Consider the following 24,703-nt stretch of genomic DNA (forward strand, 5'->3'; position numbering starts at 1 on the left):
TCCATGGAGAATTGATCTCCTTTAATATTATGTAATTCCCTCCTTTATCCCTGCTAATCTTCCTTATTCTGAAATCTATTTTGTCTTAATATAGCTGCTCCAGCATTTTTTTAAATTAGTTTTAGCATGGTATTGCTTCTCCATTCCTTTCCTTTTAACCTATCTCAGTCTTTATGTTTAAACTAGATTTCTTGTAGAAAGCATAAAATATAAAGTATAAAATATTGAGCATTTTTTCCCACTTTTATTTTAGATTCAGTGGGTACTAATCACTTTTATTTTAGGTTTATGTTTGTTACTTGACTTTTTTTAAATTCCAATTTGCCAATCTCTGTCTTTTAATTAGTGTATTTTAGACACACCACTGACTTTTAAAGTTGTTATTGATATAGCTGGATTAATATGTATCATATTTGTAACTGTTTTCTATTTGTTTCATTTCTTGATTATTTTATATTACTGCATTTTAACGCTTAGCATATCTATACCGTTTTTTTAAAAAAATTTGATTATCAAACAAAAAATTTTGTTTTCAATAAACATTTTTAACTAATCTAAGGCCAGTTTAAAATAACTCTACACCACTTCACGCGTAGTACAGGCACTTTGTAACAGATAATTTCCAGTTCCTCCCTCCTATCTATTATGGTATTGCTACCATTCATTTCCCTTAACTATATGCTACAATCACCCAATACATTATTATCATTATTAAGTTAAACATAATTATCTTCACATAAATTAAGGATAAGAAAAATATTTTATCTTCAGTTATGCCCTCTCCAACTCCTTTTCCTTATAGGTCCAAGTTTCTGACCTATGTCATTTTCTTATTCCTTAAAAATTCCAACATTTTTTGCTGGAGATGAGTTCCCTCAGTTTTTATTTGTGTGAAAATGTTTCTATTTTTCTTTCACAATTGAAAGATAATTTCCTTGGATATAAATTCTGGGTTAGGGTTTTGTTTTGTTTTGTTTTTTCAGTCAACACTTTAAGAGATTTTTATACCCATTCCTTTCTAAGAATAGGTGTTTTTCTTCTAACTAGTTTACTTCAAGATTTTCTCTTTGTCTTAGTTTTCGGTAGTTTGAATATGTTGCATGTAGATGTATGTGGGGGTCTGTTATATTTATCCTGCTTGGTGCTCTCTGAATTTCCTATGTAAGTGGTTTGGGGTCTGCAATTAGGTTTTTAACAAGAAAATTATCCTGTTATTACTTTAAGTATTTCTTCTGCTCTGTATCGCTTCCTATCCTACTGGTATTTCAATTATGTGTATGCTACAGTATTTGCAATTTCTCCACACTTTTTGGATGTTCTGTTTTGGTTTTGCTTTATTTTGTTTTATTTTTTCATAATTTTTCCTCTTGTGTGTTTGGAGAGTTTCTACTGACCTGTCTGTAAGATCACTTATTATTTTCTTGGCTGTTCCCATTCTATTGATGAACCCACAAGAGAATTCTTTATTTATGGTGTTTTCAATTCCCGGCATTTCTCATCATTTTTTATCCCCTTAGAATTTCCATCTCTCTGCTTACATTGCTCATCTGTTCTTGCACGTTGTCTGCTTTTTCCGTTAGAGCCCATAACATATTAACCATAGTTATTTTACATTCTCTGTTTGTGAATTCCAACATCCATGCCATATCTGATTCTGGTTATGGTGACTGCTTTTTCTCTTCAGACTGCATTTTTGTCTTACATGTTGCCATGTCTTGTAATTTTTGTGTCGAAATCTAGACATTTTGTATTAGGAATAGAAATTGGTAAGTAGACTCTTAGTGTGAAGATTTATATTAATCTAGCTAGGAGCTGAGCTGTGTTTAATGTTTGATATATGTGTAGGTGCCAGTGGATAAACTCATCTAGTGACATAATTTGTGTCTCCCCTCTTAACTTTGGGCTTTTCTATGTGCTCTTCCTCAGAGAGATTCTGTCTCTTACATCTCTTTCAGTCATAATTCTCTCTTATTTTACTGAAGTTCTGTTGGTGTGGTAGTAAGGTATAATGAGACAAAGCATTCTATAACCGTATGTAGGTCTCTGTTAATTAATAGGGCTGGGTCTCTTAGAGGCGACTTTCACAAATGCTTCTCCAGTGGTAGAGAATTTTCCCCTTCTTCCTCTTTCCTCCTCTGGCTGCAGCATTCCCAACCTATTTCCTTAAAGTTTTGAATCCTGATGACTATGTATTCTCACTTATTTAGACACGAAGGTTATAAGAGGCTGGCATGAAAGAAAGGAAGCCCTTTCTCCAAGGGATCTTTCTCAGATTTTCACCATAAAAACTTGGTTGAGGGTTCCTTGAAGTAGGACTCATGGAAGTGGGGAATTGCCCAAAGACTCAGGTTTCCAGGAATTTTTCATTCTTATGCAGGCCTATACTCAGCCTCCAACAATTTATCAAAATTATCTTTTGTGTGTTATCATCAGTTTAGGGCACTAACTTCTTCTGCTACAGGTAAGGAGATCTCAACTCTCACACCAAGATTTATCTGTCTCTCCAGATTTCAGGTGGCAATTTGTACTGCACCCTCGGTTCTCCAATCGGTCCAAAGAGAAGTCATCAGCTTTCAGCTGGTCCAGGCTTGTGTTGAAAGCACAAGAAGGATGACATCCAAATTTTCACATTTTGGAGTTGAAACACAAAGTTTACAATGGTTTTCTTAGGTTGCTTTTCCCTTTTGACTATAGATGTTGAACAATTTTACACAAATTATCTACTATTTCTTTATTTTCTTTGATGAATTGTGTATTCTAACTTTTGCTTCTTTTTAAAATTGGTTTATTTATCTTCTTGTCATTGAGTTGAGAGATGTATAATTGTGCATTGCATAAGGACACTTCAGACAAAGCTGAACTGCATGCATGTGTAAGGGTGATCTTATAAGATTATAATATTATGTATTTGCCATACTTTTTCTCTGTTTAGATAGGCTTTGATATACAAATACTTACCATTATATTACAATTGCCTACAGTATTCAGTACAGTAACATGCTGTACAGGTTTCTAGTATAAGAGCAATAGGCTATACCATATGGCCTAGGTGTGTAATAGGATATACCATCTAGGTTTGTGTAGTACACTCTTTGATGTTTATACAACAACGAAATCACCCAACAATGCACTTCTCAGAATGAAATCCCATCATTAAGCAACACATGACTATATATGGTTTGCAAACATTTTATCACAAATCATTACTTACCTTTCCCTTTTCTTAACAATGTCTTTTACAAAGGCTTTCAAAATGATGAAATCTAGTTTATCAAAAAAAGTCTTTTCAATTTAGTTATTTTTATTTCTGAGTAAGAAATCTTTGTCTACCATCCACCACAAGGCTATGAAGACTTTCCTTCTATTTTGTGTAAAACTTTTAGAGCATTAGCACTTTTGTTTAGGTCTAAGATCCATTTCTAGTAAATTATTGAACATGGTATGAGGTAAGGTTAACATTCACATTTTGTCACATGAATCTAAACATCGTCTGTAAAATCAAGTGGTTCCCCGTTTTTTGTTCACTCTGCAAGGATGTAGTATAGACCATAAGCAATGTATGCATGGCATGCTGTACGCCGGCAACAGTGGTAGCTGCTGTTTTTATTTGTCATTTGCTTCCAGTAGGGAGCTTCTGTAAGAATCCCCTGATACTGGGGGAAGTGTCACAGCTTCCGAGCATAGAGATGTGGGCTTGAATCCCTGCTCTCCTCGTAACTAGCAGTGTGACCTCAGAGAAAACATTTAATCTCTCAATATCAGATTCCTAATCTGGAAAAAAGAAAATGATCTAAATAATATCTCTAAGGACTTCTGTTTGCAGGAAGATAGAATAGATGTACTTTTCCCTGTTCTGCCGTTACGGACAACTAAAAGTCCTGGAGGTGTATATATCCTAGGAAGATTCTCAAATGTAGAAGGAAAAAGGCATATTAGGCTAGTAATCTTGGGACCCAAGGAACGACACGGTGGTGAGTTCTGCTTTTTTTTTTCTTTGCTTCATCTATCTCAGAATGAGCATTGGAGACAACTCAACTTGGAAACACCAATGTGGACACAAAAGTCCCAAGAAAGGCCTGTTCTCTCTAGCCAAGGGACTGGAAAAGGAAGAGCCAGCAAGTTAGAGAACTTTGGGGGTGAGAGGGAAACTGTTCTGCTCCAGTCAATACCACGAAAAAAAAAAAAAAAAAAAAAAAAATAAAAAAAAAAAAAAAAAAAAAAAAAAAAAAAAAAAAAAAAAAAAAAAAAAGCCTGGTCCCAACACATAGCCTGGTACCAACAAAGGTCAAATGGGCAGCAGACTTCCACTCTCAGCAAGCTGTAATAAGGAGCCACAAGAACCCTCCCTAATGAGTGGGTTAATACTTAGTTGTAAATCCAACAAAATGAACACAATTTCATGCCGAAAACTGTAAATAAAACGCTGATGAAAGAACTCAAGCAAGATCTAAATAAATGTAGACGCATACTTTGTTATTGAATTGGAATACCAAATATAGTAAATAGGTAAGTTCTCCCCAAATCTCTACCCTATTACAAGACTCATTACATAGCTATAGCAATCAAGACTGGGTGATACTGGGGGAGGAATAGACATATAAATCAGTACCATAGCATAGATCCAGAAATAGACCCACTAAAGTACTGCCAAATAATGTTTTACAAAGGTACAAAGGAGTTCAATGAAGAAAGGACAGTCATTTCAACAAATGTCCAAAGGATTGGACATTCATGGTGGAAAAAGTGAAAATCAACTAAGTGTCACACATTATGCAAAAGGCAACTTAAATAGATAACAGATTTAAATATACAGTATACAACTATAAAACTTTTATAGAAAAATATAGGGAAAATATTTGGGCCTAGGATTGGGTAAAGTAATCTAAGACATATCAGCAAAAAATCCATAAAAGAAAAAAACTGGTTATTTGGATCCCTTCAAAATTGAAAACTTTTGCTGCATAAAAAATAAAAAAGAAACCCTGTTAACAGACTGGAAAGACGAGCTATAGACTGAGATAAAATATTTGCAGACCACATATTTGACAAAACACATTTAGAATATATAAAGAAATCTTAAAATTCAACAGTGAAAAACAATCTAATTATTAAATGGGCAAAAGACATGAAGAGACTTTTCACCAAAAAAGGCATCTCTCGGCCAGTCTCAGAAAGTTACATGTAATATGATTCAATTTATATAAATAATAAAGTTATTGAGATGGAGAACAGATTCATGGTTGCCAGGAGTTGGGAGTAGTGAGAGAAGGGGGAGGGCATATCACTGTAAGGGGGTCTTGGGAGGTCTTTGTGGTGATGGAACAGTTCTGAATCTTGATTGTGGTTGTGTTTACATGAATCTATATGTGCCATAAAATGACATAGAACTACACACACATTGTACTGATGTTAATTTCCTAGTGTTGATATTGTACTATAATTCTTTGTTTTTCTTTAAGAGACAGGGTCTTGCTCTGTCATCCAGGCTGGAGTGCAGTAGCACAATCCACTGTAACAACGAACACCTCTCACCTCAGCCTTCCGAATAGCTGGGACCACAGGTGGATGCCACCATGCCCTGCTGAACTCCAGACTCTTACCTCCAACTTCCAACAGCTTCCGACTTGCATCTCCACTTGGATGTCTTATAGATAGGTCCACGTCAACAGGCCCAATTATCTTCCTTCAAACCTCCTCCTCCAGAGGTCCCCATTCCAATAAATGCAGCTCTACCCAGCACACTGCATCATGTCGGGGAAGATCCTGACTCCTCTCCCTTGTGTACCCAGCGTCCTTTCCAACAGCAGACCCACCTGCTGCACCTCAGAGCCTCTTCTGATCTCATGTTTCCCACCTCAGCCATCACCACTACCCTGGGCAGTTCAGCATCTGGACAGTGGCAGCTGCCTCCTGACCAGGAAGAGGACTGCTGCAAAGCAAGAGGGCCCCCTGACCCATCTTCCTGGTACTACTCCAGCCCTCCTCCAGACCAAACTCTTCTGCCAAGGTGCAATACACACAAACTAGTGTGTAAAGAACGCTCATCTTCAGTGAGAAGTTTGCCAGGCCATGCCACCCCCCTCTCAAGTCTACAGTGGCCTCACCTCAGCCTCACAGTAGCCAGCCCACAACTGTGGCCCAGCCACCCCTCAGTCTCATGCTCCCCACACCCAATGGGCTCTTGATTCTCTGCCTTTTGGCTCTTCCTATGGCCTCAAGCACATGGCTGCCTTGGAGGCCACTGACTCTGCACTCACTCCCACTCCCTGGAATTCTTTTCCCCAGTTTGTCTCCTGACTTTTCCTTAACCTCGCTTTGGTCTCTGCTCACATCTCCTCTTCAGAGGGATGTTGCCATTGCCTGATCAGCCTTCTCATTGCCTGTCTCACTTGTGCCCTAATCATGGCCTTTACTGTCACTAACTGGCATTGTCTCAATGTTTGTGTGAATCGAATCTGTCCCCTGAGCGGGCATTAACTCTCTCCCTCTAGAATGATGCTTCCTGCAGATGTGCTGTGGCCATGCTCCACTTAGTTATTCCCAACACCGGGAACCACCCTGGCATACAACAGGTGTTCATCAGTGTCAGGTGAATAAATATTCAACAAACTAATGGATTTACTTGAACACGTAAAACCACAAAATGTAGTTCTGAACTTCATGAGCACAACGCCCCTGTTCCAAGCAATCATGGAATTTTGCTGGGCAGTCATTGTAAACAGCTCCCCTCTGGGCCCTAGAGAAAGTCCTGCACTAGATCTGACAGCCCTGGCTCTGCTTCCAGGAGAAAGCCCTTTTCTATGGCCCACCCAGACTCCAGTGCTGCCCTCTGGGGATCCCTTGGTGTTGTTTATCTTTATCCCCTCAAGGTAAGTGGGTCCAGTGACAGTGCCCTGGTCCAGCACCGCCCAGATTTTGTAGTGAGGGCCTGGATATGCAGATTGGGGCACCAGGCAGCTTTAAGGGCAGCTGACATAACACTTGTAGGGGCCAGGCTTGTTGTTTTCTTGTCAGCATCAGGCCTCAAACCTAGTTGGTTTCTGGTTTATTTGCTTCTGATCATTTTCCTGTGCTAGGAACACAGCTGAAGAACTACCCAGGCATAATTTTTAAGCCTGGAAACACTTATCTTGAGCTTATTATCTCTGGAATTGAATCATCCCTCTCTTTGGGTTTAGTGGCTGTCCCCTCAGGCAATCTGAAGCGCTATGCTCTAAGGGAAGGCAGCATGACAGCCTGATCTTTGTCTCTGGTCTAGAGTCTTGGCCTGAGACAGAACTGGGGCCCTGGGGCTTTCGCAGGGCACTCCCATCAAAGGCTCTGGACCAGAACTACATTTTGTGGATTTACTTGTTCAATTCATTAATTTGTTGATTTTCTGTGTCAGTTTCACCTTCCATATTGACCCTAAGTCTATATTTCTGTGCCTGAACTGAAACTCTCCTCCTGTTTCAAACACATAGAAATGATAGATAAAATATAAGCACGCAACGTTAACATGGAATTTGGGTGGGTGAGACCAGAGAAGAAACACAGGGCTATCTCTTAACCTTATACTTTATGTTGCTTACGCATGCTAAAAATTAATGCAGCCACTAAAATAACAGAATCAGAAAGAAAATTCCACATGAACAGGAGGGGAAAATGAGTGAAATAAATGTGATTAATCCAATGGTGTCAGGAGGGAGGAAAAAAGAAATAAGAAAAGATGCTACCAAAAATAATATGGTTAAAACTAAGTCCAAAAATATAAGTACTCACAACAGTGTAAATGCATTAAGCTCTCCTATTAGAAAGCAGAGGCTAACTGAATTAAACAAATAAAATTCAATGCTTTCTACATCCCTGTAATCTCAGCACTGGCTTCTGTTGCTCATTTTTTTTTTTTCTGTGAGTGTCGAGATTGTTCTGGCTCTTTGTATGAGGGTCATATTGAATTATAAACTATATGTTTTGAATTCTATCTTATGTAACTCTACATCTTATGTAAATTCTATGAAGATTGTTAATGTTTTGTTTTAGCAGGCAATCTACTTAGTTAGGTTTGGGCATCAGTTCCAATTGTTCTGCTAGCTACGGGCCTGGGGGACGTTCCACCTCAAAACCCCAGCAATGCCATTTAGCTGTCCCGTGTGTGTTCCAGTGGCCCAGCAGTTTGTCTCAGATTTGAGCACCTGTCTGATAGTAGAGTTGTCACAATTTGGGTATGCCGACTAGGATCAGATCCATGCTCGTGCAGCATAGGGATGGGCTCAGAAGTTCATAGACATGATGATGGGCCATGCCCTGAGCTCCTTCCTCGCCACCATCTTGCCAGCACTTTTTAGTTCTCTGACGTCCTCATTCCTCCTGTCAGAAATCTGGGGTGTTCGTTGCACTGCTCTCCTGGGTACCTTCATGACTGTGCCCTCATCTGAGCCCAAGCAACAGGAGGGAAAAGAGGAAAAAGACGGGGTTCTTCTTATCCTCCTCGGACCACATCTTCACTGTTTTGAGAGAAAGAGTCCTTTCCCTCAAAACTACAACCAGGATGCTTTCTTTTTTTTCTTTTTTCTTTCTTTTTTTTTTTGGTAGTGGGGTTGGAGTAGATGTAAGGGTTATTGACGTAGGCAAAGGGCAAATGAGATGTCATCTTTCCAAGAAGAGATGGTACATGGCAGGATGGGTGGAGCAAAGTGGTGGGCACACAGTAGTCTGATATAGCAGACAAGGATAGTGAGAACGTTAGGACGACATAGTGTTTGGTGAAAAAAAAACTGGTGTGTCAATATCACAGCTAAAGGTGCATTTTTAAAAATATGCGATGGGTATATTTTATACTTGCCACTGCCTATGCATAGAGGAGGCAGATGCACCATGAGTAGATTTTAAGTGTTGTACATCTTCAAGTGCAGAGATTTCTGTGTATGAGGGTCCCACCCAGGGCACCCCTGTGGGCCCATTTCCACTGCTTTAAAATTGAATAAGGTGGTGTCTCTCAAGATTGCTGTGAAGGTTAAATGAATGAATTCTGGCAAAGCATCCCGAATAGGGCCAAGCACATCTCAGGTACTCCAGGGGCATCACCTTAAACATTTCAACACAGGTGGAGAAAATCAATCTATTTACACGTTTGAATGTCCTGTCATGAAACTGCTCTGCATGCTATTCCTGAAGATGCTTTTCTTGAATATAGCAGAATCGATGTGAAGAAGATCCTGACCAGTGATTTTCCCTAAGGCATCAGACAAGACAGCTTGTCATGAAAATTCTCTGACTCTGATGTTGAAGGAGAAGAAAACTCAGAAAGGAACTTAGGATTTAAGAACACAGAAAACCTATAGAGAAACAAAAGCAAATGCTAAAATTAAAAAAAAAAAAAAAAGAAATACAGAAGTTTTTTTAAAAAGATAATAAACTGCTCTTCTTTCCATGAATTAGAGAACCTCGCAGCATTTTTGAGAAACCATACTAAAATCAGAAATAACTGGAAGAAAGATGACAGCTGTTTTTAAAAAGAGGTTGTTGGTGTCATCTTGTCACCCTTCAGCATGGCAGGCACTTATTTTCAGAGTGCTAAGCATCTGTTTTGAGTTTTAATTTTCTAATTAAAAAGCAAAAATCATACATTGAAACCCTGCTGAATATTCACATTTGAAAAAAAATGTGCACAAAATTAATACGTTAAAACCTCAATGTGCTTTTCTGTTCTGACTTTTCTGTTATTTTCATACTTTAAAAATTCATATAAAAACCAAACAAAAATCCTTTAGTTTTAAACATCCCATTTTTTATCAATAGAATTGGGCAAATCTAGAATTACTTAATAACATAAAAGAAATTGAAGGAATCAAAAATTAGCTAGCTAAATCACTCTTCATTTTTCTAATTTTTGAACACAAAACACTTTAAAGGCATAGTACCCAAAGTTATTAAGTGGTAAAATAGTAACATACCCTCAAAGAGATCAGAATAAACATACTTTTATCCAGATGTTAAATTGTTCCAAAATGCCCTAGCTAAGTATTTAATCAAGAAAACAAACATTTCCTCACACATGCCAAAGTACAAACAGGAGACTATAAATATTCACAGAGAGAAAGCACTTATTAATTTGGGTCCCTTTTAAACCTCTTTAAGTTTATTCTACCTTAATCCCTAGCAGTAAAAATTATCCTGAGGGATACATCATTTTCATTTATAAAACAAGAGTATAAAACTCCTCTGTAGCCAGGAAATCATTTGGAGTTTGCAAAAAGTCATTTGATTTTTTTTTTTAATAGAATCTCACTCTCTCTCCCAGGCTGGAGTGCAGTGGCATACTCTTGGCTCACTGCAACCTCTGCCTCCTGGGTTCAAGCAATTCTCTGCCTCAGCCTCCCAAGTAGCTGGGATTACTGGTGCCCACCACCACCAGCAGCTAATTATTATTATTATTATTATTATTTTGTATTTTTAGTAGAGACGGCGTTTTACCATCTTGGTTAGGCTGGTCTTGAACTCCTGAGCTCGTGATCCACCCACCTTAGCCTCCCAAAGTCCTAGGATTACAGGCATGAGCCACCATGCCCGGTCTGATTTTAATTTATTAAGTAAAAATAGTAAGTTAATGCTGGGCGCGGTGGCTCAAGCCTGTAATCCCAGCACTTTGGGAGGCCGAGGCGGGTGGATCACGAGGTCAAGAGATCAAGACCATCCTGGTCAACATGGTGAAACCCCGTCTCTACTAAAACTACAAAAAATTAGCTGGGCATGGTGGCGCGTGCCTGTAGTCCCAGCTACACAGGAGGCTGAGGCAGGAGAATTGCCTGAACCCAGGAGGCGGAGGTTGCGGTGAGCCGAGACCGGGCCATTGCACTCCAGCCTGGGTAACAAGAGCGAAACTCCGTCTCAAAAAAAAAAAAAAAAAAAAAATAGTAAGTTAAAAGAGCAAATATGTGATAAAATTTTGGTTTTATACATAAAAAAGTATATTTTCCCCTTTATTAAGTGAAACATAGAATATTAAGATTGCATAACAGGTATGAATTACTTGATTAATTTAAGGAATCTTTTTATATATTTTTTTGAGACGCAATTTTGCTATTGTTGCCCAGGCTGGTGTGCAATGGTGCAATCTCGTCTCACATCCACCTCCAGAGTTCAAGCGATTCTCCAGCCTCAGCCTCCTAAGTAGCTGGGATTACAGAGATGCACCACCATGCCTGGCTAATTTTTTTTTAATTATACTTTAAGTTCTGGGGTACATGTGCAAAGCGTGCAGGTTTGTTACATAGGTATACGCATGCCATGGTGGCTTGCTGCATCCATCCCCCCGTCATCCACATTAGGTATTTCTCCTAATGTTATCCCTCCTCAGTCACCCTCACCCTCTGCTATCCCTCCCCTAGCCCCCTCACCCTTCAACAGGGCCCTGTGTGTGATGTTCCCCTCCCTGTGTCCATGTGTTCTCATTGTTCAACAACCACTTATGAGTGAGAACATGCGGTGTTTGGTATTCTATTCTTGTGTCAGTTTGCTGAGAATGATGGTTTTCACCTTCATCCATGTCCCTGCAAAGGACATGAACTCATCTTTTTTCATGGCTGTATAGTATTCCATGGTGTATATGTGCCACATTTTCTTTGTCCAGTCTATCATTGATGGGCATTTGGGTTGGTTCCAAGTCTTTGCTATGGTGAACAGTGCCACAATAAACATATGTGTGCATGTGTCTTTATAGTAGAATGATTTATAAACCTTTGGGTATATACCCAGTAATGGGATTGCTGGGTCAAATGGTATTTCTAGTTCTAGATCCTTGAAGAATTACCACACTGTCTTCCACAAGGGTTGAACTAATTCACACTCCCACTAACAGTGTAAAAGTGTTCCTATTTCTGCACATCCTCTCCAGCATCTGTTGTCTCCTGATTTTTTAATGATTGCCATTCTAACTGGCGTGAGAAGATATCTCAATGTGGTTTTAATTTGCATTTCTCTATTGACTAGTGATGACAAGCTTTTTTTCCTGTGTTTCTTGGCTGCATAAGTGTCTTCTTTAGAAAAGTATCTGTTCATATCCTTTGCCCACTTTTTGATGGGGTTGTTTGTTTTTTTCTTGTCAATTTGTTTAAGTTCTTCCTAGCTCCTGGATATTAGCCCTTTGTCAGATGAGCAGATTGCAAAAATTTTTTCCCATTCTTTTGGTTGCCGGTTCACTCTAATGATAGTTTCTTTGGCTGTGCCGAATCGCTTAAGTTTAATTCAATCCCGTTTGTCTATCTTGGCTTTTGTTGTCATTGCTTTGGTGTTTTAGTCATAAAGTCTTTGCCTATCCTATATCCTGATTGGTATTCCCTAGGTTTTCTTCTAGGGTTTTTATGGTGTTAAGTCTTATGTTTAAATCTTTAATTTTGTATTTTAATAGAGACGGGGTTTCTCCATGTGTGTCAGGCTGGTCTTGAACTCCCAACCTCAGGTTATCAGCACGCCTCAGCCTCCCAAAGTGCTGGGATTTCAGGTGCAAGCCACTGCACCCGGCCTAATTTAAGGAATCTTTTTAATTTTTGGAGACATTTTACTAAGATAAACAGACATTTTTTAATCAACTTCTTACAGTAGAATAGTGTTAGATTTACAAAAAATTGTGATAATACAGAAAGTTCTCATATACCCTATTACCCAGTTTCCACTATTATATATAATATTTATATTAGGTGTAACATAATATGTGTTGTATCCCACATCTTATATTGCTGTGGTTCAACTAGTTAATCAATATTGATGCATTATTATTAACTGAAGCCTGTGCTTTTTTTTTTGGACTTCCTTAGTTTTTATCCACTATCCTTTCTCTAAACTAGGATCCCATTCAGGGTCCTGTATTACATTTAGTCACCATGTGGCTTTAGGCTCCTCCTGGCTGTACTAGTTTCTCAGACTTCTCCTTGTTTCATGTGGCCTTGAAAGTTTAGAGAAGTATTGGTCAGGTACTTTGCATAATTTCCCTAAGTTGGGGTTTGTCCTATTGGAGAGACCAGCTCCCGCTATATCAATGTGGGTTTAAGATCTCTCAAAGTGATCGAGTGGTCGGTGAAAAAGAAAGAGAGACAAGGAAAAGGTTTTCCTTAAAGCTGGGCCCAGGGGAGACACCACATAAAGCTGCTCCATGGATGTCTGACATTCCCCGGAAAACCTCAATTTTCTATTGTGCTCTTTCAATAGGGGAGGAGGAGTGAGGTTACACAAAATTTCAGTGATAATTATACAAAAAGAATACATTTGCAAAAACTCGTGCACAAAAATCACAACGTGGTATTATAAAAGCAGAACAATGTAAAGATAACTTTCTGTGTGTCAGCAAAGAAACCATACACTTTAGCAAGAATAGAGGTTAAACATAAACTTATGATTATCAGCAAGAACATATTGGGCTCACAGCGACAGTGGGAACAGGATCTGACACAGGACAACCAGCCTGACCACAAAGAGGAGGGGCCTCCACGCAGGCCTGGAGAAGCAGTGGGAGAAGAAAGGCTTTTACATCCTCATCTCAACCACAGAGACAGACGCCCCTCATGCGTCCATTTACAGGCCCTCCATAAGGGTCGCATTCCCTTTCCAGGGCCATAATCAATATGCCCTTCCTGGGAAAGGAATCTGGGTAATGAGCCTCTCCATTACACATCCGTTTATAGGCTCCCTGCACCGAGAAGCCTGTTACATGCTGTCATGTCTCTCCGGCAGTCAAGCTGTGTGGTTAGTCCCTTTCACAGAGTTCCTGTTTGTACCAGAACAGTTCAGCAGAGCCAAAGTTACAAGTTGCAGCTCAGCAGAGCCAAAGTTACAAGTGACATCGCAGCTTTTCGCATTATTCTTCATTCTCTCAAATATAATCGATATAGTAAGTAACAAGCATCACAAAGCAAATAACTCATTTTGGGGAAACCAAATTCTAAGAGAATTTACAGGTTGAAAATCAACAATTTCTTCTTGTTAATTCAGACAGCTCGGGTTTCGACAATTCTTCCAGAAGCTTGGGGTTGCTCGGTTTTTGGAGGAAGACCACAGAGATAAAGGGCCACTCTCATCGCATCATATCAAAGGCACATGCTACCAACCTTACTTATTATTTATGACATTGACCTTAGTCACCTGGCTGAGGTCGTGTTCAGGTTTCTCCATTGTCAAGATCCTCTTTTCTCCCCTTTTTCCATATTGTGCTCTTTGGGAGGAAGTCACTAGGCACAGCACACACTCAAGGAGCCAGGATTCATGCTCCATTTCTGAGGCCAGACCAGCTACATAAATTATTTGGAATTCTTCTAAATGAGAGATTTGTCTCTTTTCCCTGTATGTTTATTTATTCAGTCATTTGTTTATATCAGGGTGCAGTCAAATATTTATGTTATACTTCGGGTTATAATCCGGTATCATTTTATTTTGTTACTAAAATTGTCCCAGCTTTGGCCGTAGGGAGCTTTGTCGTGTGGCGATTTTATCCATTTGCCATCCTTACATCTTTTTCAAACACTTCCTGTTCAACCCTTCCCACTCATGAAACCTTGGTAACTGCTGCTAGAAATCTCTACTCTTTTACCATCTCTATATTTTCTGCCTCTTCCAGAATGACACAGAAATCAAATCAGACAACATATAGCCTGTTCATGCTGGATTCTACCACTTAATATTCATTCAAGATGCATGCTGATCTTTGTGTGGTTTGGTAACTTGTTTGTTTTTGTTGCTGAATAATATGAAGCAGTCTGGTTGTACCACAGTTTGTTTATCCATTTACTTGCTGAAGGACATGGCGGTTGCCTCCAGTTTGGGGAAATTATGAATAAGGCTACTATAAATATTTGCGTGCAAAGTTTTTTGTGGGTATTCTTTTCCAAACCAGTGAAAAAAGACTCAGAAGCACTGTTGCTGATCGTATGGCAAGAGCATGGTTGGCATTATTAGAAACTTCAAAACTGTCTTCCAAAGTAGCTGTACCATCCTGCTTTTCCACCAGCATTAACTGTTGCTGGTTTGAACTTGGGTGGCAGAGGTTGCAGTGAGCCTAGATCAAGCCACACTGCATTCCAGCCTGGGTGACAGAGCAAGACCTCATCTCAAAAAAAAGGAGAAAAGTTTTTGTTGTTCTGCTTTCTCACCAGAAATTGACGTAATCAGGTTTTAAAAATTGTAGTCATTATAATAAGTTTTTCATCATATATCTAATGACAAATGATGTTGGAAACCTTTCCATATGCTCATTGACCATCTACTTATCAGTTTTAATCCGTGTCTGTTCATATCATTTGCCCATTTCTTGTTTCTGTGTTATTGAGTTTTAATAATTCTTGGTATAGAATGGATATAAGTCCTTCATCAGGAAGGCAATTTGAAATTTTTACTCCCAGTCTGTTGCTTGTCCTTCACTTTCTTAACAATGTGGCTTATATTTTTATTCTCTTAACAATGTCTTTCACAGAGCAAATGTTTTCTAAGAAAGCCCAATTATTATTTTTCCCCCAGGAATTGTGTTTATGGTATTATGTTTATAAAATTATCACCAAACTTCGTGTCATACAGATTTTCTTATATATTTTATTCGAGAAGTTTGATGATTTTGCATTTTGCATTTAGATTTTTGGTCTCTTTTGAGTACATTTTCGTGTAAGGTGTAAGGTCTGTGTCTCAGCTCTCTTTTGGGGAAGTGGGCACATGGATGCTCAATTGTTCCAGCACCATCTGTTGAAAAGATGAGCCTTTCTTGAACTGCCTTTCTGCCTTTGTCAAAAAATCAGTTCACTATATTTGTATCACGCTACAGACGGTCCCCCAACCTAAAACGGCCGGACTTTGGATTTATTTGCTTTTTATTACTTTATGATGATGTGAAAGCTACACGCGTTCAGTAGAAACCATACTTCCAGTTTTGGATTTTGATCTTTTCCTGGGCTGGCAATACAGTACACTGCACCATACTCTCTTGTGATGCTGGGCAGTGACAGCGAACCACATCTTCCAGTCAGCCGTGCAGTCGTGAGGATAAATAAGTGACACTGCAGAGTGCTGTGTTTTTGAGTACTGATCACCAGAGTACTGATGATTTTGCCCAACTGTGGGCTAAAGTAAGTGTTCTGAGCACGTTTATGGTAAACTAGGCTAGGCTAATCTATGATTTTGAATAAGTTAGGTGTATTCAATACATTTTCAACTTACAATATTTTCAACTTACAATGGGTTTATCAGAAAGTAACCTCATTGTAAGTCAAGGAACATCTGTATTGCTATTCTTTATCCTCTTCTATTGATCAATGTGTCCATTTTTCCACCAATACGGCATAGTATTGATTACTGTTATTTTGTAATAAGTCTTAAAATTGAGTAAGATGAGTCTCTTCCAACTTTATTCTTCTTCAGCATTATGGTGGAATTCTAGGTCTCTTGCCTCTGCACATAAATTTTAGAATCAGTTATTTGATTTGTACAAAAAAGCTTGCTGTGACTTTTAATGAGTCTGTGTTGAATAGATAAATTGAACTTAAGGTTACCTATTTACTCTTGAGTATAGTTGGGCTAAAATATACAATCTTTATAATGGTATTTTTCTTGTTTCATTTTTTTGTTTGTTTGTTTCTCTTTTTCTTCTCTTTTTTCTATGTTTTTTTACTTCAATTGACTATTTTATATTATTCCATTTTATCTCTTCTTCAGCGTATCATTTAAACTTCCATTTAAAACTTTTAAATGGTTGCTGTAGGGTTTACAATATGCATTTTTAAATAATTTGCTTCCACCTCCAATAACATCACACCACTTCTGGGATCTTCCTTCCATCTTTTGTGATATTGTGCTCAATCATTTCACTTATCTACATTCTATGACCTTCCAATAGATTTTTCCTATTATTAATTTAAACAAAGTTATTTTATGTCAATTAAAAGTAAGAAAACTAGAATATTTTATTTATCCCTTCTCTAATGTTCTTCCTTTTTTTGTAGACCAAAGTTTCTGACATATTATTTCTCTTTGGCCCAAAGTTCTTTTAACCTTTCTTACAGGATAAGTCTACTGACATTGAATCCCTCCAAGCCCAAGAAGTATATTTTTTGAATCTTCACGATGAGAACCTGGTGAAGTTACTGGACTATGTACATGTGGATATCCCCATCTGTCTTAGACCCTTAGGGCTCTTTACCCACCAGCTCTCTACTCAGCCTCCAGCCTCTGCCAAATAGCCATTTAAATGAAGCCACCATATTATACATTTCAGGGGCTTCTGTTCCAAGTAAGCAATCTTTGATCTTGTATTTCTCTGGATGTACCTGTCTGTCTGGATTTTAAGGTGGTGGTTTATCCTGTTACCTCAGCTATATGTCGAGTTCAAAAAAAGTCACAGATTTCAGTTGGTCCAACTTTTTCTTGTTGTAATTGTGGGGATACTTATTTTCAAGCTGTTTACATGCCAAAACTAAAATAGGAAGTTGAGGGTATCTTAATCACAGTGTCATTCAATATTCTGGTTAGTTTGAAAACTACTGCTAATTATCTGTATTTAACTTTTTTTTTGCTTTTTCATTAATGGTGATCTATGTCTTTCAGAACTGAAAAACATTTTTTTGCATTATACCATTAATCATTTTTCACTCAACATAATGTTTTTGAGATTCATCTCTGCTTTTGCATCTATCATTAATTTATGGTTTTGATGGATGAGGATTATTCTATTATAATAAATGTGCCACAATTAGTTTATCCACTCAGCTGTTAACGGGTGTGTGGTTGTTTCGGGTTTGGGGCTATTACAAATAAAAGTGCTAAGAATATTTTTGTGCAAAGATTTGTATGATCATATAGTTTCATTATGCCTAGATAAAAACCTTAGAGTGAAATGGCAAGGTCATATGGTATTGCATGTTTAACTTTTTAAGCAGCTGGTAAACTGCTCTCCGTAGTGGTTGCAAAATTTCACATTGATGTGGCAATGCATGAGAGTTCCAGATCTTCCACATACTCATCATTAGCTGGTATGATCAGTCCTTTAACTACAGACAAACTAATAGGTGTCCACTAGTAACTAATAGGTGTCCACTGGTATCTCATTTGGTTTTAATTTGCATTTCTTGAATGCATCTTTTCATGAGCTTATTTTCCATTCACATATCTTTTTTAAATTTTACTTTAAGTTCTGAGATACATATGCTGAACATACAGGTTTGTTATATAGGTATATATGCGCCATGGTGGTTTGCTGCACACATCAATCCATCATCTAGGTTTTAAGCTCCCCCATGCATTAGGTATCTGCCCTAATGCTCTCCCTCCCCTTGCCCCCTGACCCCTGACAGGCCCCAGTGCATGATGTTCCATCTGTTCTCATTGTTCAACTCCCACTTATGAGTGAGAACAAGCAGTGTTCGGTTTTCTGTTCCTGTGTTAGTTTCCTGAGGATGATGGTTTCCAACTTCATCCATGTCCCTGAAAAGGGCATGAACTCATTCTTTGTTATGGCTGCATAGTATTCAATGGTGTATATGTGCCACTTTTACCTTATCCAGTCCATCATTGATGGGCATTTGAGTTGGTTCCAAGTATTTGCTATTGCAAATAGTGCTGTAATAAGCATATGTGTGTATATATCTTTATAGTAGAATGATTTGTGATCCTTTTGGTATATACCCAGTAATATACCAAGTGGTATATTACTGGGCCAAGTGGTATTTCTGGTTCTAGACCCTTGAGGAATTGCCACACTGTCTTTCACAATGGTTGAACTAATTTACACTCCTACCAACAGTGTAAAAACATTCCTATGTCTCCACATCCTCGCCAGCATCTGTTGTTTCTGACTTTTTAATGATCACCATTCGAACAGGCATGAGATGGTATCTCATTGTGGTTTTGATTTGCATTTGTCAGAACCTATCCAATTGTATGCTTCAAGTGGGTAATTTATTTTATATGTTATATTATAATAAAGTTGATAATTAAATCAAATAATGTAATCCACACATTTCACACAATAAAAAAGGAGATTATAGAATTATCTGAGTACATCTCCCCTAAAAAATGTATAAAATTAAACACCTGAATTCAGAGTCAATACACAAAAATCAATCACCCCTCTGTATGTCAAGAAAAACAGCTGATAAAATGAAATTCGCAAAAATGAAATCGCATGCAGTAGCATCAAATCACATAAAATAAATATAAATAAATTTAATGTAATATTTACGTGTCCTTTATACTGAAAAGTATAAAATATAGCTGAGAAAATTCAACAAAGACTAAGTAAATTGAGATATGTTCATTTTGAAATAGAACTGAAAAAGATTTATATAACTAGATTTAAAGGCTTGCTACAAAGATCCGGTAATCAAAGCATTGTGATACTGGCACAAGCATAACCAGACCAAGTAAACAGAATAGCATCCAGAAGTATACTCACACATGACTGGTAACATAATTTTTAAGAAAGTCACCAAAGAAATTTAACTGGGAAAGGTGAGTCTTTTCAATAAATGATGCTCAGTGTCTGAATATTCATATGAAAACAGGAACCTGCTCCCTCATACTATACAAGTACTAATTTCAGATGTATGATAGACCCAAATGTGGAAGCTAAAATCATGAAGCTGCTAGAAGAATACACAAGAATATCTACATGACCTGCAGGCAGCAAAGATTTCTTATTCAGGACTGGAAACTCCCTAATCATATATTATCTATGTGAATTTCCATGGATGTTTTCCTCCTATAATCATGCCTAAATTTGTGGAATCCTCAGCCCATAAAGATTCAAGGACCAAAGCCAAGTCTTTAGTCTTATCCTGAAGCAGACATGACGCAGGTTAAAAGATGCCTAAGTCAGCACAAAGTTGATCTTAAATAGAATAATTTTCTGGGACTTCTAAAAAAAGTTCCTCAGCCGCGTGTCTTACTTGACAGCTCCCTTTGCAGAGAAAAATCTCTGTGGAAACCCAGAGAAGGAGTGATCTTTCATCAGAAAGCTGGGCTATGGCTGAGACCAAGGAAACACAGAGGGAGGCTGGAAATCCCACTCATTGCGTGATTTATGACTCTGGAGATCTGATCAATGGAAGGAGGTCTTGGTGGACAGAGTTGCACCAGAGTCTATAAAAAGTTATGTGGTTGTCCTTTAACATCAATGGTGGATTTTCCTGAAAGGCCAGCAGAAGGACAGAAAACTGTCCAGTTTCTCTGAGTCCCATCTCTGGTCATCCTTACTCTCCTTTCTCTATTTGCCTAGTATAGGGCTTTCAAGTAAGTCATTTACTTGGGCTCTGTGGTCTCATTTTTGCAGAGCAGATTATGGTACCAAGGCAGGTTCTTGCTGATCTTACAGTTTCAGTAAATTTCCATTTCTTGGGTTTATAAATGCAGCTTTCATTTCCCCATGAGCATTCCCCACCCCCAGAACCTGACAGATATTAGGAATAATCTCAGCACCCATTGCCAGAGAGGCTGGAGCCTGCCTCAGAATCTTTCCCCCAACACTCTGGTGAGTGGAGAGTGGACATTAGTTGTTTACCTCCCTTTCCTGCTCTGGACCAGCTCTTCTCTAGGTTTGGGATTATTCCTTCCTTCTCCTTCCTCCTATGGTCTTTCTTTGGATGAACAGGTAAGACAAATGCTTAGCTTATGTTGAATAAATGGGACACTTTCCAGTGTTCTGAAGTGTCTGCAACTGGCAGGAGTCCTCCTTCCTGAACTTTGTATTTTTGAAAATGAATGTGAGGCTTAAAGCAAATCCCATATCCTTATTTACAGTTATTCCTATATGAACATCTCTATTTCCTATGGCGACTAATTTTCCAGAACTCTAGGAATTTAAGATGTAACATTAATTGTTTTAAGTGGCGTGAATTATTCACTCTCTCTCCCTCCAGAATTAGTCAAGCATATAATGTAGCCTGACACAAAATGAAATTGACTGATTGATTGATTGATTTGTAATACAGATGTAGGCTGAGGTGAAATTCCTCCAAGACTCCTGTCTCAGGAAGCTCATTAATAAAGATTTGCATAAGCTGACTTGGGTCCCCATTGGCTTTTTGGCATATTTCACTCACCTCTGCAAGTTAGTGTCAAGTCTCCTCAGAGAATTCTCAGAATACGCGGGATGGAAACAATAGTCATGATGGTTGTGCTTTGGGGATTGCTTCCCTTTCTTTACCAGGAAGGCTTCCTGAGGCAACCATTCAACAATAGCACCCACAGACTTCCTGTGGAGTATACAGAATGCATTCTCGAGCCTGCAACTGGGCACACAACCAAACAGCACAGTGAAGAGCTTGCCAGCTGTGGTTTGGCCTCGCAGTGGGACAGACTGTGACCAGGGCCACAGCCAGGCAAGCTCAGGGGGCCTAGGAGGAGTTTAGTGACCAAGACAGTGAAATTTTCCTGGACAGTGACAGCTCAGCCAAGTAGGAGTTTGTCAAGAGATTGCTCTGGGTCCAGGTGTGACTGATGCTAGAGAGTTTAGAAATGAATGTGCGTCACCCCAGGCCAAGGCAGTTGAAGTCTTGGTTTGAATTCTGTTGGGGTTAATAGCAATTATAGAATTAGCCATTTGTTTGCCAATCTACTGAAATATCTGTTCAAACACACACACAGCCAGTGAAATACAAGTTCCCCAATAAACACTAAGGTCACACATTGTCACAACTACAATGTTGTATATAAGGACTCAGGAATTCAGATGTAGAAAGTCTGAGTGATTTGGTATGAGATCCAGGGGAAGAGCTTGGGGATCTTCTTTCTCTAGTTTAGATTCACAAGGCCCCTGAGGAGCGTCCTCTGTGTGTGACTACACTGAGGGAGGCTGAAGATCATCCTAAGTCAAGAATCCTTGTTTAGACTTTGAGAATAAGGTAGCAAAGGCCAAAAGAGTATCACTATCCAAGGTCACTCAACTCAGAAGAGCAAACTAATATTCACTCGCATTCACTGTGGTCCATTCCTCTTCCCTAGCTTGTCTCTAGCCACCCCACACTGGCCTCACATATCAGCTCCCAGCTTCCTCAAGAAGCATCTGCCCTTATCACTATAAGGTGACCTTCAGGTAACTTTGAGAACCCATTGCCCTACTCATATAATTGTCTGGACTAAATCCTCACCAAGTATGTATGGCCACAAGTAGCTCCTAGCTGATTCTTATTCTCTGCTGTCCACCAAGTCATCTAGGGTGAAGAAAGTTATGGCCTTTTTTGAGTCTCAGTTTTCCCAACTGTCAAATGAGAATAATGCTACCTACATTTCAGGTTGCCATGAAGGTCAAATGGAATTATGGACACTCTGGTACACTGCACAGGTTGTAGATAAAGGAGTCGGCTAAGGAATTCCCCTGGCCCCTGGAATACGTGGGGCTCCATCATGTAGGGGCTTTAATACCCTAATCCTCTATCACTATCACTCCTGCAGTAGCAGCATTGTCTACCTTGCCATCTATGTCTAGAGTCTACAAGGGGCAGGAGTCTACAATGCCATCTATGTCTAGAGCCATTTATGTAACTCAAATGTGAACAAAACAAATCAGCCCATTTTCTGACTAAATCCAAGATGCTACTGCCTTCCAACCCTAGAATGGGCAGGTCACCCCCAACTTCCCGAAAGGCAAGGGAAAGGAGTTGGAATGCAGTTGGCTGTTGGCCACATACCAACTGGGCAATGACTCAAAGGCAACACTTTAGTTTTTTTAAGTTTAACATAATTTTCTTTGTCTACTGCCTGATCATATCCCCATAGTCATGATGTCAGAATAAAAATAGCAAAATACCTTCAAGAATTGCCCAGAGAACTGAGAAACACTGTAGCTCCCTGTTGCCCAGATTCCAGACACATTGCCTGGCCTTCAAGATCGGGTTAGTGTAACAGAGAAGACACAATCTAGTCCTCCACTGTGTCTTCATCTATTATACTCTTCTGCACACCTGTCTCTGGTCACCCTGAGGGCATTTGTGTTTGCAGATCTATCATACCTCTACAGCCTCCATGTTTTTGCTTATGGTGTCACTTTAGTTAGGAACACCTGTTCGTCCCTTCTTTGAAGTCTTTTTATCAGTGCTCACAACTGCATCTCCTTTTGTTGTCAGGTGGAGAGGAATTTTCACCACTTTCCTCTCCCACTTCTGGCAGCATTTTATGTCCTTGTCCTAACCCTGAATGGGAGAATTAATATACAATTCATTCTCTACAACAGAAGGCAGCATCCTCAGTGCTAACAGTGCATACATTGTAACTGCTTAGAAAATTTGTCTTGAATGAACAAAGAGGATCTTAAGTTATTCAACAGAAGAGCTTAGTAATGAACCAAATCATTTACACTTTTTTGAATTAAAAAGTGACCTTTTGAGGGTATGGCTGAAAACCTTTGACATACTTTTTTTTATAATGACTCTGAAGTTTTGAGAGACATCAGGACTTGAAGAATGACATGGCACTGCATTTCTATGATCCTTTTTTGCCTCATATGTCCTGGACTGGGTGCTAAAGAGGACAACAATCAGCATAGACCAGAAAACCCACCAAAAAGCCCAAAGGAAAGCCTGTTTTCTCCTGTTCAAAGGACCAGGAAAGAGAAGCCTAGCAAGACAGAACACTTATACACAATAACCATCCTCCTCCATCCAAGCACTGCAGAAAACACTGTGGCCACACCACCATGCACACCACCAAAAGCCACTTGGGGACCCCAGACTTCCGTGCCCTCAAGGCTGGAATGAGGCACCCTTACTTTTCTATGAGGTGGTATTGGAGAAGACCAAGTATGGAGCTGGTACCTTCATCCTCATGCTGCAGCAGTGAAGGTCCCTCTGCTTCCTGTTAAGGTGATGTCACAGGAGGTCACCACCCATTGGCCATAAGGCCCTGACAGGCTATATGCGGGGGACTCTGTGGGAAGCAGCAAAGAGCTACCCCACCATCTTCCAGCCCTTCTGTGTCAGCAGAGGCCTCAAAAGGAGTCTAGCTCCCACCCCTGCCAGCAGTCATGAGGAGGTCCTGTACCTTCAGGGTGCAGATGGAGGACAACTTGAAACCCAGACTTGTACCCCAACTGCCAGAGGGAAACAGTTTTCCAACCAGTGTAGTGTCAGAGGAGATGTGCTAAAATAGAAGATTTTTAAGATGAAGAGTCTTCTAATACCCATAATGTTCAGGATTCAATCCAAAATTACTCGTCATCATAAGAACCCGAAAATCTCAACCGAAATGAAAGTAGACAATGAACATGTTACCAGTGGCCCATCCATACAGGGCTGCAGCACCTCGATCCTTGCTTCCTCGGAGGAAAGAATTCTGCCGAGGGACAGAAGTAGGTTTAAGGCAGAGGGAGAGACTGAGGCAAGTTTTACAGCAGGAGTGAGAGTTTATTAAAGTTTTAGAGCAGGAGTGGAAGGAAGCAAAGTACACTTGAAAGAGGGCCAAGCAGGCAACTTGAGACATCAAGTGCACACCAGACCCTTGACTTGAGGTTTTATACATTGGCATGGTTCCAGGACTTGCATTTCTTTTCTCTTGATTCTTCCTATGAAGTGGGCTGTCCATAAGCATAGTGACCTGCCAGCACTTGGAAGGGGTTGCATGTGCAGTGTGTTTACTGAATTTGTGCACATGCTCATTCGAGCATGGGGAAATGTTTCCTATGGTATTTTTTACACCTGTATTTTGTATTTTTGTATGCACCTGTATTTTGTAATTTTGTATGTTTTGCAAATATTAAACCAGT

The sequence above is a fragment of the Cebus imitator genome, unplaced genomic scaffold (genome assembly GCF_001604975.1).
Source record: "Cebus imitator isolate Cc_AM_T3 unplaced genomic scaffold, Cebus_imitator-1.0 Scaffold34, whole genome shotgun sequence".
Lineage (NCBI taxonomy): Eukaryota > Metazoa > Chordata > Mammalia > Primates > Cebidae > Cebus > Cebus imitator.